The 16,687-nt window shown below is 42.7% G+C and overlaps 1 protein-coding gene across 2 annotated transcripts in view; it reads right to left on the bottom strand.

Moving 5' to 3' along the window:
* The window catches only part of LOC124798705, a 478,156-nt gene that overhangs the window by 233,594 nt on the left and 227,875 nt on the right, over positions 1–16,687 (bottom strand). The window contains exon 1 of one of the 2 annotated variants that reach the window (XM_047262218.1): positions 16,517–16,570. The exons of the other annotated variant lie outside the window; for it this stretch is intronic. The gene's annotated coding sequence lies outside the window, so the exon portion shown is untranslated. Of the gene's footprint in view, positions 1–16,516; positions 16,571–16,687 lie in introns of those variants that run through there. 2 annotated transcript variants of the gene reach the window in all.

Raw genomic sequence — 16,687 nt, 5'->3', positions numbered from 1 at the left:
AGGATTACAAAGTTCCAGACTATTCAGACTCCGCAGTAGTATTCTAATAATACCCTAATAAACCATAAATACAACTTTTCTGTTTTCTGTTAAAACCAAATGCGAGCAAGAAAACAAAACAGCACGTAGCTGTGCATACAATTTTTGTTGAAAAATAGAATATATACGGCAGAAACAACTTAATGGTTTAAATTGACTGTAAGATAGAAAACGAAACGGCAGCTGTCAAGAAGCACGTTGTCGGGCATGATAGTGCTTAGAGCCATTTGAACCAGTCACTTTAAGGGACTTGAATTCCCAATCAAGTTTTTTTGCTGGCAATAACAATAAACATCGCTCAAGACCAGATAGAGGGGGAAGGAGGAGATGGACTGAGAGAGGGCAGGAGCAGGTGATGGATAAAGAGACATGGGAGGAGTTGGACGAAGAGATGGGAGAGGAGATGATCGACAGAGAGAGGAGAGAAAGCAGAGATGGACGGGGGGGAGGGGGGTATGGACTTACTACACATATTTAGCAACCGCAAAGCACTGCCGGGTTCGCTAGTGAGGATCAACTGCCACACTCTGCACCAAACGTCGATCCTCTGGTGGTCTTACTGCATTTCCCTGCAGTTTTCTAGCGTTGCGACTTCTCTGCATGCAACAGCATCATCCTCCATAAGCCTCATGGAACTTCCGATGCTGTGTACTGGGCCACTTGTATATGCAGAAAAAGTAATGGTCCTGTAATACTCCCTCGGAGCAAGCTCGAAATAACTTTTACGTCTGAAGACTTCTCTCTGTTCAGAATGACACGCTGTGTTCTGTTGGGTAGAAACTCTTCAGTGCAATCATACAGTGGGTCTGATATTCTGTACTCTCGTATTTTGTCCATTAGACGGCAGCCAGTGCTGAACTGTATGAACGAATTCTTTAAGTCAAAGAACACGACATCTGCCTTGGCGCCGGTACCTACTGCTGGGTCTTGTGGACGAACAGAGCCAGTTGAATTTCACTCCAGCTCTGTTTTCGGAACCACTGTTGTTTTATACAAAGGAGATTTTTGGTGTTCAGAAATGTCACAGTAATCGTAAATTCATAATGGAATGAGGGACAGCGGCCAGTCGAACTGTTGTATAAATATATTCCATCAGCCGTTATTTTGGACACTTCATTTAGTTTTACTAGTTACAACGTCTTAGTGGCGTCCTCTGCAGGCCCCAGTACATCGAACATTCGCAATACTCCAGTCGTATATTGCGTAATAGAGCAACCACTGTAGTAACCGGATTCCGCAGAAGTCTTTTGAACGGTGTATGCTCTCCACACACGCACCAGGCTGGTAAGAAGTAATAAACAATTAGAACACTGTGGACAGTTCCGTATCACGATTATTCGATGTGGAAACAGAAAGACGACTATCGTTTGGATGTATGTAGCGGAAGTTCAACAGTAGTTTGAAAAGGATTCATATATACTTTCTAAGCTTGACGGAACCACAACCGTTAAATACTCAGGCTGTGATTCTTTGCGAAATGACTGGAGGAAAAAAACGTTCAGGGGAAAAAGTGCAAACAACAAGTATTCCTTAGCCCACGAGCAAATAAGTTGTGCAATAATTTTCTGGCTAAAACGACATGGCAGTTTTCTACTTCCACTGCGGCATCAGACTTGGCTCTACATGTTTCTCTTTTCCACGGGCGACCTATGCTGCTACGAGAGATGTATTGTGTAGGTATCCGCGCATGCCAGAGGTAGTTAAATACGAACAGCTATGCAGCTTATGTATGTATTTCATACGGATCAGGAACTTCCAGCTGTAATGCAGGTGGTATACTATGTAGTATCCATTGCAATGTCGACATATTTATGTAATTTTTGCCTGATTACTCCATGACTGTTATAATGAATACAATCCTTATCGACGAAGATATTAAATCGGAGGTGTGAATACGTCGCTCAGCGCTTGTTTTAGCACTACAAATGGTTCAAATAGCTCCAAGCACTATGGGACTTAACATCTGAGGTAATCAGTCCCTTAGACATAGAACTACGCAAACCTAACTATCCTAAGGACATAACACACATCCATGCCCGAGGAAGGATTCGAACCTGCGACCGTAGCAGCAGCGCGGTTCCGGACTGAAGCACCTAGAACCCGCTCGGCCACACCGACCGGCTTTATCACTACACTTTGTTGATGAATACTCTTGTCCGGACGTACCAGCGAGCAGTATGCAATTTTGGCGCCTATCGTAATTGTACATATTTTTCTATACTATTGGAAGGCTTACTGACTAACGGCTCATTAACTATAACCACTACATGATGATAAATAATCATTAAGAAATAAGGTAAATTAAAAAGTCTTCAAGTATTTCTAACAGATTACTTTGAGCCTATTGTTACTAATCTTAGTAACAATAGGTTCAAAGTAATCTGTTAGAAATGCTTGAAGAATTGTTAATTTACCTTATTTATTTTTCGTTTAAGTATCTCGTAACAGATTTTCAGTGGTTGTGTCCAATAATACAGACGACCTATGCTGCTGCGAGAGATGCATTGTGTAGGTATTCTCGCATGCCAGAGGTAATTAAATAAGCACGTCCTTAAAAGGCTTAGCTTCAGAACATAATTTTTGCTCGTCCAAGTTGTGAGATCTTTAAACAGTCAGAGTGGTTATAAGAATACTATTATTTTTAATAATAAAAAGGAAAAAAAATAGGACGATTAATAGGACACCACACGTATCTATCGTAATGAAGGAGGGCTTACAACGAGTATATTTGATTGGTGGCTGTATGGCGATGATCAGATCTCAATATGGAAGAAAAAACGAAATAAGCATTTCCTGCTGTGATTGGTTCTTGCAGTTTCCAAATCTCCACCTGGAAGAAGATGATGCTCCAAACAGATCCTGGTACGAAAGGGCTACAGTCGCTCATGAATCTCGGCACACGAAGTACCTTGTGTAGTATTCGCAGCAAACGGGATTAACTGCAGCTTAGGTACGCGCGAGGCCAACGAGTCACCTGACGCCGCCTTACAAACGAGCGGTTGGTTGTCCAGTGGGCGTCACGTCACGTGCTGTTGCGTAAACACCGACTGACTGAGGCAGCGCCACTGCGCACCTCTGCTGCTTCGTATCTCAGTGACCGCCTTGGCTGCATCGATCGTGACGTACACCAGAAGGAAAGGGAAAATGAAATTTTAACAGATGTGGCGCAGAAACCCCAAATTTGCTTGCGTCACCGACAGAAGACATCAAAGCTATGGCTGAGCGGTTCTAGGCGCTTCAGTCCGGAACCGCGCTGCTGCTACGGTCGCAGCTTCGAATCCTGCCTCGGGCATGGATGTGTGTGATGTCCTTAGGTTAGTTGGGTTTAAGTAGTTCTAAGTCTAGGGGACTGATCACCTCAGATGTTAATTCCCATAGTGCTTAGAGCCATTTGAACCATTCCACGAGCCGCGGTATGAACGGTGTAAGTTCCACGTATCGTCAGGAAAAGCTGAAGCCATTAAAACTGTGTATGAATAGCTGAAATTAAGATCTTTTGTTTTCGGTATCATGATGGGCCAGTAAACATAGTAGATACATCAGGACGTCGTCGATGAGCAGAATTTGTATTACTCAGGGAGCAAATTTTGAGTGCCTGTGGAATACTGGATGGTCTTTCAGAAAACTGCCAGTACCCTGGACGTAATGCGACAGCCGTGTACCACTGTTGGCGCCAGTAGTCCAAGGAATGTGCAGTTACTCATCGCTTGTCTTCGCAATTCTTACGAGAAATGGCATACATGGTCATACTTAGGCTGCTGCGTAAGACTAGTTCATATTAGGGCAAATGTTACACCTGAGCGTCAGTCAGGATGATCGCAACCCTTTGCTGTACTGTGGCAGCCGCCCGCCAATGTAGTAACGTAAACCGTAATTTTAGGGATGAATGGCACCAAGGTCTGTGTAGTGCTCTGAGTGGATTTTTCCTTGTCCTCTGTGATCAGTGTCGGCGACTGCAGAGTCAACCGGAGAGCGCAAGTTAACGTACTGTATCACGCAACGATATCCGAGTTCGACCGGGCATCACGATGTGTGGAAACCACAGCCAAAAGGGACTGCACACCTCTGTCATTTGTTGCCGGTACGCGAAACTAAACAGGTTACGTCCAGATCATTCTGTTGCGTTTCCTACAGCAATAGCGACATGTGTTTTTTTTTCCCATCCGGCGTCCTACACCTGATGTTCGCTAGCCCTCTGGGCGAACACGAGTACTACAGTCCGACCCACGAACGATGGCGGTTCGCGCATGTCGAGGCACGGACGGGGATTGCATTACTGACGAATGCAAGCGACAGTTGCGGTAAGCGCGTGCGCGTGCTTTCCGTTTTGAAGACGGCATATATCCGGTAAATTATGTTTCTCGCTTACTTACGCAGAATTCATCACTTACCACGACAATCAGCGATGACAACTCCCAACAAAACTCGTTACGATCACGTTTAATCCTACCATTAGCTATGGCATTCACGTCGGAGCGCTCAGAACATACTGAACGCCCATTGGCTCTCGGAGCATATGTAATGTAGGTGTGCAGAACAAGCCTAAACTCGACCGCCATCGTTCATGACTCCAGCTATAGTTCCGTCCCTGTCCGCTTATTAAGCACATCTACAAACTACATACAACCTCCGCAAGCCACACACGGTGCATGGCGGAGGGCACTCTGTGCCAATACCGATCACTACTGATTCACACGCAAATGGAGCGAGGGGAAAACGACTATCTATACGCCCCCGTACAAGCCATAATTTCTCTTATCTTGTCTTCGCAATCCTTACGAGAAATGGCCGTTGCTGGCAGTAGCATCTTCTGCAGCCAACTACAAATGACGGCCCTCTAATTTTCTGCCGCGCGGGGGTAGCACGCGGTTTAGGGCGCCTTGTCACGGTTCGCATTGCTCCCCCCACCCCCCATTACACTCCCCATCCGAGATTCGAGTCCTCCCTCGGGCATGGGTGTGTGTGTTGTCCTTAGCGTAACTTAGTTTACGTTAGATTAAGTAGTGTGTAAGCTTAGGGACCAATGACCTCAGCAGTTACGGTCCCATAGTAACTTACCACAAATTTCCAAATTTTCCAATTTTCTCCATAGTGTCTTGCGAAAAGAAAGTCGTCTTCATCTTCATCTACATATACATCTACATGGATACTCTGCAAATCACTCTTACGTGCCTGGCAGAGGGTTCATCAAAACACATTCACAATAATTCCCTATTATTCCGCTCTCGAACAGCGCATGCAAAAAAAGGAACACTTACATCTTTCCGCGCAAGCTCTGATTTCCCTTATTTTATTATGATAATCGTTGCTCCCTGTGTAGGTCTCCGTCAACGAATATTTTCGCATTCGGAGGAGAAAGTTGCTGACTGAAATTTCGTGAGGAGATCCCGACGCTACGAGTAACTCCTTTGTTTTCATGAAGTCCACCCCAAATCCTCTATCGTGCCCGTGACAATCTCTCCGCTATTTCTTGATAATATACAACGTGTTGCCCTTTTTCGAGCTTCCTCGGTGTACTCCATTAACCCTGTCAGGTAAGAATCCAACACTTCACAGCAGTACTCCAAAAGATGACGGACAAGCGTACTGTAGGCAGTCTCTTTAGTAGATCTGCTGCCTGCTCGAAGTGTTCGCCTTCCCCACAGCATTATCTGTGTTCTTCCCAATTTAAGATGTTCTTAACAGTAATTCCTAGGTATTTAGTTGAATTTCCAGCCTTTAGATTTGATTGCTTCATCGCGTAAATGAAGTTTAACGGATTCCTTTTAGCACTCATGTGGATGACCTCACAGTTTTCATTATTTAGGGTCAATTGACAATTTTCGCTCCATACGGATATTTACCTGAATCGTTTTAAAATATGTTTTGATCTTATAATGACTTTACTGGACGATAAATGACAGCATCATCTGCAAACTACCTAAGACGGCTGCTCAGATTGTCTCCTATATCGTCTCTAAAGTTCTCTGGCTTCTCGCCAAGCTTTATTAAACAAATCTTCAGAACCCTCAGTCATAGATTGAATCATCTGCAAACTACCTAAGACGGCTGCTCAGATTGTCTCCTATATCGTCTCTGAAGATAAGGAACAGCAGAGGGGCTATAACACTACCTCTGTGAACGCCAGGTATCACTTCTGTTTTACTCGATGACTTTCCGTTAGTTACTACGAACTGTGACCTCTCTGACAGGAAATCGCGAATCCAGTCGCATAACTGAGACAAAATTCCATAAGCACCCAGTTCGATGACAAGCCTTTCGTGAGGCACGGTGTCGAAAGCCTTCTGGAAATCTAAAAATACGGAATCAATTTGAAATTGTTAGTCGATAGCACTCAACACTTCGTGTGAGTAAAGAGCTAGTTGTGTTTAACAAGAACTATGTGTTCTAAATCCGCGTTGACTGTGTGTCAATACACCGTTCTCCCTCCACGGTTTCCAGTTTGAGCCGATGCAGTATCTCGTTAATAGTCACATGTTGAGCGAACCTACCACTAACAAATGCCGGCCGGTGTGGCCGAGCGGTTCTAGGCGCTTCAGTCTGGAACCGCGCGACCGCTACGGTCGCAGGTTCGAATCCTGCCTCGGGCATGGATGTGTGTGATGTGCTTAGGTTAGGTTAGGTTTAAGTAGTTCTAAGTTCTAGGGGACTGATGACCTCTGATGTTACGTCCCATAGTGCTCAGAGCCATTTGAACCACTAACAAATCTAGTGGCGCGCCTCCGGATTGCTTCGCTGTCCTCCTGGTGGGGATTCCAAACAACCGAGCAGTACTCAAGAATGGGTCGCACAAGTATTCTGTACCCAGCCTAGTTTGTAGATTCTGTACGCAGCCTTCTTTGTAAATGAGGTACATTTTATTACAGTTATCCCAATAAACCGAAGTCGACCGAACGCGTTCCCTACTACCGACCTAACGTTCTTGTTGCATTTCATACCACTTTGTAGTATTACGCCTAGATATTTAATCGACTTGACTGTCAACACACACTGTTAATACTGTATTTGAACATTACAGGCTTATTTTTACTACTCATCTGCATTATTTTACATTTTTCTATATTTAGAACAAGCAGGCATTCATCAGACCAAATAGCTGCCATTCTGTCCAAGTCATCGTGTACTGTCCTACAGTCACTTACCGACAACACTTTCTCGTACACTACAGCATCATCAGCCAAAAGTCGCAGACTGCTACTCACCATATCCGTCAGGTCATTTATGTATATAGATAACAAGAGTGGTCTTGTGACATTTCTCTGCTGCGCTCCATACGGTACCCTTGTCTCTCATGAACATTTACCGTTCAGGACAAAGTATTGGGTTCTGTTACTTAAGAAGTCTTTGCGCCACACATGTATCTCAGAATTAACCCATGTGCTCGAACCTTCTGCTGTGGGCCGCTGTGTCAAACTCTTTCCATAAATCTAGGAATACGGAATCAGACTGTTGCCCATCTGGGATGTAGTAGGATGCCGCGGTCTCCATTAGCAGTTTCGTTAGCTGACAAGTCACAGCAGCAGTGAAAACAGCGCCATTGGTACTATCTCTCATGCTCCGACGTCTCACTAATCGTCACCAAGCACCACTCCGAGACTGTACCGTAGATGCGAGTATTGAATTTCTTCTCCAAGAGAATCTGCCCATATGTGTTCAGCCCTGTCACTCTGAACATAACTCAGTGTTCAACCTGTACAACACAGGAACGAAACTTGCCCAAAGAGGGACAATTGCTATTATTTTTCATTGATGTATATTTCCATTAATGACAAAGCAGTACCCATACGTTATAGTTTATGTTTTTCGACACAAGGACTGTTGTTTCATTTTATATCCTTAGTGGTAAGTTACTAGAATTACACGCTACTTAATCTAACTTGAACTAACTAACGCTAAGGACAACACACACACCCGTGCCCGAGAGGGGACTCGAAACTCCGACGAGAGGAGCACCGCGAACCGTGGCAAGGCGCCTAAGAAAACGCGGCTACCATGCGCGGCAAAAGGACTGTTAAAGTTCGGTGCAACCGATAAACAATTTTTCGTCCAACTTCTTCACGATGGGAAGGCATGTGTTGACGCCGCGTTCAAAATAAACTTGGGGAGTCTCATCAATATTCACATCTTAAGCACACATTTCCAGTACTTCTTCCTATGAAAGGACTGTAAGGACTTCGAACTTTGGCCGAATCTACAAAGCAAAGAATTTAGTACCAGTGTGGACCTAAATTTTACTAATCTTACCTGACGCGAAGTGTAAACAGCTTCCAAAGAAAAGTTATGAAACACCAACCTGCAAAGAAACAAACAAAATATTAGAATATGTCTTCATACAGGGGTAAGTTTCTATTGCTTTTCAGTAAGAATGTCAATTATTATCATAGTTAAAGAAGATAACGACAAAGGTATTGAGTACGAGATTCCATCTAACGTTAATGTTCTAGAGAAAATCTATTTGTAGATATTATTTCACTTAAGACGGTTTGATAACACCACGGCTTTTGTAAACTTCACTGAAGAAAATGTGCAGCCATCCATAATTTTTTAATGAATGGTTTATTCCGCCCTGGCTAGTTTCGGCGCATGGTCGATCGTCAAACGGCAGCGAGAATTTATTGCGCAAATGTCACATTTTTGTCTTGAGGAAAAGTTTTTCTCGATATTTTACCACGCAGGGGTTTGCATCATTGCTGTGGAGCATGTGCTCAACACGAGTCCGCCATCTTGTCTATCGTCAACCCCATGCTCAGAATGCTCCATAACAATGAGCCAAACCCCTATGCTGCAAAGCAGACATGGGCAACCTCTGTTGATCCGCGGACCTGATTCCCAACTCGCGGGCTGCCTCGTTCCGTGATGCGGCAGCAACGTTCCTAACGCATAAAGTCAAAACTATAGCGTCCGTGCTGTCAACGCATATGCACCCATATCAATGGCTCCCCTTTCCCGACACGCCGTGCCACCAAAATGTGGCTCAAAACACGCGTTTCTGAAACTGCACATTTTATGTTCCCAATCTCCAGATGTTCACATTTGTTTAAGCGTCGTGAATATTATTTGTTTACTTACAATGTTTTACACTAGCTGCGTTAAAAGCTTCCGTTACAAATTTCTGCAACGGTTTTCATAAAGCACAACGTTAAAGATGGGAAAATAAATGTAAACTTCTGAAGACGTGATGCCACGCATCTTGAAATATCATCATGGAAAAATTAACGCTAATAGTAAAAGCAATGGGTTGTAGCTAATTAAATATAATTTACCTTCAATTTCAACAGTTACAGCGATGTGACACGTGCACAATGGGCATGATTTATTTACTGATGTTAAAACAAAAAAACAAAACAAAACAAAAATGCGGCAATGAAACTGGTAATCCCAGTCGACAAGCAATTAGGAGTAACTTCGCGATTTTTGGCCACAGGTAGGTCATTAGAGGTTTTAAAACTTATTGTGTTAATACCCAGAAACACTATTAGCAAGAATTTTTAACATATCTGTCCAAAAATACTTGTGATGACTGACCGTATAGGCATGAGCTGTTTCTGTGACACTAAATAAATTGAGCCATCACTTGTTTGTTCACTGTGAGAAGTTTGAAAGTCTCAGTCGCTTGAGTTTAGCATATATTGGCAGTAACATACAAAAACACAGCCGGAATACTGCGAACATCAGGAAGGCGAATATCTGAAAATGCGTCTCGGGCGGGATACAACGCAAGCGCCATGATCTCTCTCACGAATTTCTTCCGCGGGCCGGATAACTAATTAGCCAAAATAAGCCAGTCAACAAAAAGTGTGGCTGGGTGTAGTGCTTTCTTCAGTAACTTCCACCTTTAGGCAAGCGGGCACAGTTGAACATTATTGGCTAATCTTCCCAAATATTATATATAAATGGTCGCACTCAATATGCATCACACGAATCACTAGGAACATAGCTTTACGGATTGGAGAATTGAAGAGTGTCAGTGAAGCAATGGAACACTGCACTGGACTATGACAGTGAGGGCTCAGTACGAGTGTGGCTAACAGTGCAGTCACATGGACCATCAGCGTCACGTAATAGGACGATAAAACCCCATAAAAATCATGGCTGCTGCACATCTGTATAACTAAATGGCTAAAATAGTGACAGTCCTGTTGAGGTTGCCTGTCTAGCGTCCACCAGGGCGATAATAATTTCATATTCGATCTTTTACTAATTACTGGCCGAATTTAAAAATTGAAAATGCTGTCGTAACCTACGCATTAAGAGGTATAATCTTACGCTAAAGGTTTGATACAATAACGCAAGTATTATAGTTGGAGAATGTGTAAATAGCTTGAGGCAGTGCAACTCATGCCGCGCAGATTACTCAGATTTTATTCATCCATTACTTGGGAACGAGAACACTTAGCGACTTCCGACAGACATTACACGCAATTTCAAACCTTGTCGAAATTTTTTCTCGCAGACACGCTCACAAAATAACGAAAGGAAAAAAGTTTATCGTTTACTATATTTTCGCTATTCATGCTCTATAACTTCAGCATCAGGCGTGGCGTAATTTATTGCTTACTAGTGGAGAAACACGGCGTCGTCCAGGTATTTGTTTATTGCCGTGCGTCCACGCCCCTACCACACAGTGTCTGGCCTTGTGCTTCATTTCATTTAAGTGTCAGGAAGTCATTTCTGAAAGTATTCGTATGGAGTGTAGCCATGTATGGAAGTGAAACATGGACGATAAATAGTTTGGACAAGAAGAGAATAGAAGCTTTCGAAATGTGGTGCTACAGAAGAATGCTGAAGATTAGATGGGTAGATCACATAACTAATGAGGAAGTATTGAATAGGATTGGGGAGAAGAGAAGTTTGTGGCACAACTTGACCAGAAGAAGGGATCGGTTGGTAGGACATGTTCTGAGGCATCAAGGGATCACCAATTTAGTATTGGAGGGCAGCGTGGAGGGTAAAAATCGTAGAGGGAGACCAAGAGATGAATACACTAAGCAGATTCAGAAGGATGTAGGTTGCAGTAGGTACTGGGAGATGAAAAAGCTTGCACAGGATAGAGTAGCATGGAGAGCTGCATCAAACCAGTCTCAGGACTGAAGACCACAACAACAACATCTTCTGGTCTACGTATCGTACAATTATTTAATATTCAGGTACATTCAGCAACATATGTGGATACTGTCTGCGAAAATTACTGCGAATAGAGTTAGTAGCAAAGAAGTAGTAAATTTAAATGTCATCCAAGGTGTGACAGTTTTTCACGCGTCTCATTGTTTATGACGTCTTATCTCCTAACCTATGTGTCATACAATGATATAACTTGTGCGCATATATTCAGCTGTATATGTTCGTAGTATCTGCAAAATTTTGTCGCGAATGCAGTTGGTAGAAAAGAAATAATGAATTGTAGCATTGTGTTTCATGTGGTGCTTTTACTGCAGGAACAGCGGAAAAGTAATAAGTGGTAAGCATTTTCCTTTCATCATTCTGTAGGGGTTGTCAGCGGGAAAAAATTCGCCATTATTATTATTATCGTTATTAGAAATTATGTGTGAAGTTTGTTGCAAGTCGCCAAGTGCTATCATTCTCAAATACTGGCTGAATGAAGCCGGGGAATCCACGCGTTGCTGGCTACGCTATTGTTTCACACCCATTCCATCCTTCTGATTGGTATGTGGTTCTTGCCCCCACAGCGCTTGTGGCCTGACAGTAAGATGTATGTGTTCCAAATTTCGTTGAAATGGCTCCAGTGGTTTAGGAGGAGATGTGGAAAACACACACACACACACACACACACACACCTATTTTTATAATATTTACGGATTAACACTAATTTTTCTCGCAATACATTCCAGACAGTATCCACATAAATGATCTACTGCTGAACGTACCTGTAAAATTATATCATTGTACTATATATATTTCAAGAGATATTGCGTCATAAGCTTGGAAATTCACGAAAATTTAGCTTTTCTTAAAACAGAGTTTGATTCTTTAAAGAATTGGGATGTGTGGCTGGGGGAGAGGGGGGTGGGGGAATCGCATGAGCTGTGGGTATGTTATGCCTGTATTTATTTTATTTTCTCACCCTAGCATTTTCCGCAGCTTCTTCTAGGAAAGCAAGGTGGCAAGTTAACGGCTCGGCACCGGGAGACATTGATTTATAAGTAATCAGACACGTTTATTTCTCGACGAAGTCCTCTTCTACATCACTACATTTTCTGAAACGTTTTTCTGAGAATGGCCACAGCCTCTTCAGGAGATGAAATTAACTTCGAGCGATTTACTGCAGTAGCGCCGGCTTCGACTGCTGTGTTTTTGTCTGGCGCGATTCTGTACATCCACATCTCTTCCACAGAACAAATCGGCGCACATAACCAATGCATTCTTTGTAAAACGATGCAAACACTATCGAAAAATGTGTTTACGAATGAATGCTGAAAGCGATCTCATAGAAAATTGTTCTATGCTAAATATACCGTTATCTTTCTTCCGACCTGGCTATGGTGTCGCTGTTTTATAGACTTTTTAACGGCCAATCGATCAACAATATTTCAATATTTTCATCTGAAATTTCAGTTCTGGGCGTTTTCATGTCAATGATCGTCAAAAGAGCACAGGTCAATAACACTTACGTTTGAATTTAGCCCTGTTTCATTCAGAATTTTTGGAGCAGAGTCATTATAAACTTACAACCAGTTTACAGTATGAAATGCTTTAATCATTCATGAGGCATATGCAGGTATTTGGTAGATTTTTGAGAAGGCGGTATATTCAGTGTTTCTACTGTTAGGATAATGCGGTGGTTACCACATGCCATAGGTTACTTTGGTACATTAATCTTCCAGCTGTCAAAAGGACGTACCGAGGTTGTACAAGCTTGAGAGACGACGTTTTTGTTATTGGATAGTTAAGCTACGATAGGGTAATTCCGGGAGAGATGGAGGACTAGGTAAGATGGACCGGCACGTTTGTTTCTAACTAATCTGTTTGAATGCGCCACCGGCGGTCTTCTAGCAACGTGGGCGAGATAAGCGCGCCTTGTGTTTTTAATCCGTTCTTTTTCCGCACGGTTTCTGTCGATAAACTGCGTAAATGTGAATTCAGGTACGTGGAAGTTTTCCCTTCACCTCCAATGAAAGTTTTCCACACCAGCATCATGTTGCATAGCTTAACTAGCGTCCAGTATTCGTTCAGTCACGTACCTTCGATTCTAGTTGTGAGGTTAGAAGCGTCTCCTTGTAACAGGGCGGCCATGACGGCCTGGTCCATCTCTCCCGAAAACTCGGGAGAGGTGGACCACTAGACTGGTCAAACTGCTCAGTATTGTTATGCAAAAGTGTGGTTTGGAGCACCATCTTTAACTATTATAACTTCATAAATAAAACTTCAAAGAACGTAAGTAAAATTAGCGCTTTCACGTTCTTTGTGTTTTAAATAGTTTTTATTTAGAATCAGTCTTTTATTTATTCTTGTTTGTAGTTGAATTATATTAAATAAACTTTTATTTTTAAAATTAGACAGTTAATTCAAAAATGTTTCAAATAGCTCTGAGCACTATGGGACTTAACATCTGTGGTCATCAGTCCCTTAGAACTTAGAACTGCTTAAACCTAACTAACCTAAGAACATCACACACATCCATGCCCGAGGCAGGATTCGAACCTGCGACCGTAGCAGTCGCGCGGTTCCGAACTGAGCGCCTAGAACCGCTAGACCACCGCGGCCGGCAGACAGTTAATGTAACTGCTGATTTGCTATTATAGTTTGGTAGAAATTAGTGTTATAATGTACAATCGTCCACCTGAACTTCTCATTGTAATAGCCTAAATGAAAATGCAGGTTATTACTAAATTTGTTATGTTCTTATTTGCGCAACAAACGTTATGAAAGAAAGTCAGGTTCCGTAAGGGGATGTTAGAGGGAAGAAACTCTGTAGAAGGCTTACAGTGCTGTGAAGATGGGAGTAATGGGTGTCAATGCGGCTTCCAGACATTACTAGATACCGTCAACCACATTAAAAAGAAGATCAAAATCCGGCAATGTGTCGAAGGTTCGTCTTGAACGAGCAACTATTATTGGGGAAGGTGATGAGGAAAAAATGGTGAGGCACACAATAAAATTGCAGTCTAGTGGTTTTACTCCTAGTAGAGGCACAGTTCGAGTGATGGCTTCCAAATTAGCTCAAAGCCTCAAAATTATCCATAATTTTAATAAGGAACGCCAGAAAGCAGGTTATGACTGGCTTGAAAGTTCCTTCGCATACAACCCCAAGTTATCAGTTAGAAATGCTGAAGGTGTGTCGATAAACAGAGCTGCAAGAATGAATGAGAAAACAGTAGAAAACTATTTCACCATGCTGGAAAGAATCCTCCGGGACAGTGATTTAGTCGGGAAAACAGGTGATATTTTTAATTCAAATGAGAGTGGTTTACAGCTGAATAATAAACCCAAGCAAGTAATAGCGAAGAGAGGCTCAAAAAACGCGAAACAATTTCAGTTCTTGCTAGTTTCAGTGGTGAAGGGCTGTACATTCCCAATTTTCACGGGGAAGAATACGAAACAAGAGTTTACTGACGGGATGCCACCTGTGTCACAAGTTGTAATGAACGACAAGTCAGCCTATGTGACTTCCTATATATTTTATGCTTGGCTAGAGATCATTTTCTTCCAAGGAAACCAGGTGGAAACGACGTCCATATTTTGCATGCCTCCCACGGCTCAATGATGGACATGCTAGTGTGTGCAGAGGCTATGTTATACTGTTAAGTCTGTCAAATCATGCGACCCACTTCCTGCAGCCTCTTGTGCGCTGTTTGTTCCAGTCATCTACATGAACACTGGCACACCATAATAATGCTTCAATTCGAAGAATTACTGGGCTCTGCTTGGACGAAAGCAGCAATAGTAGCGAATGCTGTGTCTGAATTTAGGACAACTGGGATAGGAAGTATTTCAGAGCTTGCGTATCTTACTACCGAAGAATCAGCACAAGAAGAATCAACACTAAACCCAACACCTCCTATCACCAGTAGAAAACCTACCAGTCTCTTTCAAACAGTTTTCAAGTCATCCTAAATGAAACCTCTTCGGTCGTGGTGGTGAAAGAGAAATCAGGCCAGCAGGTGCTGCTACAAATGTTTCTAGAATTTTCTGCTACAAATGTTTCTAGAATTTTAAGTTTTAGGGAAAACATTAAACTACAAACTGACAAAACCAATAGGGCTAAGAGAAAAAACAAGGAGATGGAGAGGCGAAAAGTGAAGAAGCGGAAAGCTCCATCAGCGGAGAGCTGTAGGAGCCACACCTGTAGCTCAGAAGACTCTGGTCCCAACTTGGGTGACAGGGAAGACTGTGGCGAGAACGTTCGTGCAGGCTGTGGGGAAGACTACTATTGCTCGACCAGCAAAGCTGATGGGCTCAAATGTATCTGCAGCTTTTGGTTGCATGAAAGCTGCGCAAAATAAATTCGATAACATTTGTGTCGCATGTGGTAAAGTTGAGATGCAAACAAATTTTAAATTTTGCTGAGTGTCATAATATTTAAAAGTTACCAGTTTGAACGGTGAACGGCTCTGGAAAGACTTCTGTCGCCGACCAGAGGCTTATTTCTTTACTTTCACTGTTTTGTCGATTTATTTCCTGTTGTAAACAATAAAACATTGTATACATTCACAGACTGTTTTGAATTTGTTACCTATTAATCACTGACCCATCTCACACGGATGGTCCAGGTTAGATGGACCAGTAACAAATTTTTTTCATTATTTTTTTACGCTAGTGTCCTAGTTGACACTTTTCAGAAATCTTTCCTGTAACTATGTGTCGTTTTAATTATTATAAGATGGTTGGGACGTCCTTGAATCGCATTTAAAAAAAGATGGGCCGTCTCTGTTGGAATTACCCTATATTTCTTCATTTACTAATTCCAGTTTATTGCAGACCCACATGTTGGTTTGAGATCATAAGTAAGTGTGATGGAATATGTCTGTCTCTCTTTCAGTTCAGATTTTGCAATTGATGTATGAATGGGGGTGAAAAAGGGTTGGTAACACATGAGATATTTGATCCCCTGAAACCGGCCGTGGTGGCTGAGCGGTTCTAGGCGCTTCAGAGTGGAACCGCGCGACCGCTACGGTTGCAAGTTCGAATCCTGCCTCGGGCATGGATGTGTGTGATGTCCTTAGGTTAGTTAGGTTTAATTAGTTCTAAGTTCTAGGGGACTGATGACCTCAGATGTTAAGTCCCATAGTGCTAAGAGCCGTTTGAACCATTTTTTTTTTTTTATCCCCTGAAGGATCGTGAGGGACATATTTGAATCCGTTCCAGGCGGAATTTGAGCGATGGGTATGGCAGAGCAGAGAGAGTAGGGAAAAGAAGATGGATATTGCTTTCTTCTCAGTCTGTCTGTGTGGTACAAAATTTGCCTATTGTGCTTAAACTAACTTCCTAATAAGCTACAGAACTGAATTTTTTAACATACCTCGGAACTGGATGACAGCAATATTAGCTAGTTTTGTCGTCTGGTGTGTGGTAGAGGGTGCTTTGTGTACCGCTGTTATTTCCCCCTTTTCCGGTTCCAGTCGTGTATAGTTCGCGGGAAGAACGATTGCTGGTAAGCCTCCGTGTGAGCTCGAATCTCTCTAATTTTTAG

Source organism: Schistocerca piceifrons, chromosome 5 (genome assembly GCF_021461385.2).
Source record: "Schistocerca piceifrons isolate TAMUIC-IGC-003096 chromosome 5, iqSchPice1.1, whole genome shotgun sequence".
NCBI classification, from domain to species: Eukaryota; Metazoa; Arthropoda; class Insecta; order Orthoptera; family Acrididae; genus Schistocerca; species Schistocerca piceifrons.
This window is presented reverse-complemented; position numbering and strand designations above follow the sequence as displayed.